Raw genomic sequence first — 731 nt, 5'->3', positions numbered from 1 at the left:
ACAACAAAACAGAAGAAAACAACAACAACAACAACAACAACAAGGAGGCGCAAGCAAGACGCCCCTTTTCTTTCCCATCGCAGGACTACAAAGACTGCTTGGTTTTTGCACACAAATGGAGGATGGTGCACCGTTCCCGGAAGCACTGCAATACCGGGTCGATGCGTGGAGCGGACGGAGCAAGCTCCTTTTCCGACTCCCTGTTCGAAAAATCCGTTTAATATTTAGTCCCCCGATGGGAGACGTATCAGATATTAAACTGATAAGAACAGATACTACACTTGATCTTAGCCAAAAGGCCGAGAAGCGATACCTGGCCAGTGCTACTACCTGATGACCTGCCCCTAGGGGCCGCCAGCTTTGCGCGCGGTGCTTCTCTCACGCACCAGGAACACGCAAGCACCTTTGTGTAGCCCCACCCACAAATGACACCAAACAACCAACCGCCATCGCCCCGGCTAGCACGCAGCTCTTCCTTCATCACCCGCAACGTTGCCCCGTCCAGAAGAACGGGGCCTCCAAAAATAGCACAAACTCAGGCATGTCCCTCTCCACGGAAATCTTTAGTAAAAGGCGAAAGATTTATGCGTTATGAAGAGAAACCCGAGCACATGTGCCCTACCCGCCGCCAGGCAGCTGACCCCGTCCCTGAGTCTGGCTGACAGGCTCGGGGTGGGCGCACAGGTGGCCTGCCCTGTCAGGGTGGGAGCTGCCCTGCCCTGCCCTGCCCT

General features: G+C 54.9%; 2 non-coding genes across 2 annotated transcripts; both read right to left on the bottom strand.

Annotated features, from left to right (window-relative positions):
* Window positions 1–120: 120 nt before the first annotated feature.
* On the bottom strand, window positions 121–311 carry LOC116272426. The gene has a single exon (XR_004181110.1). It is a non-coding gene; the product is annotated as a U2 spliceosomal RNA (small nuclear RNA).
* A 183-nt stretch (window positions 312–494) lies between these two features.
* Window positions 495–611, bottom strand: LOC116272427. The gene has a single exon (XR_004181111.1). It is a non-coding gene; the product is annotated as a U5 spliceosomal RNA (small nuclear RNA).
* Between the last annotated feature and the right edge of the window lie 120 nt (window positions 612–731).

This window comes from Papio anubis, unplaced genomic scaffold (assembly GCF_008728515.1).
Source record: "Papio anubis isolate 15944 unplaced genomic scaffold, Panubis1.0 scaffold10305, whole genome shotgun sequence".
NCBI lineage: Eukaryota > Metazoa > Chordata > Mammalia > Primates > Cercopithecidae > Papio > Papio anubis.
This window is presented reverse-complemented; position numbering and strand designations above follow the sequence as displayed.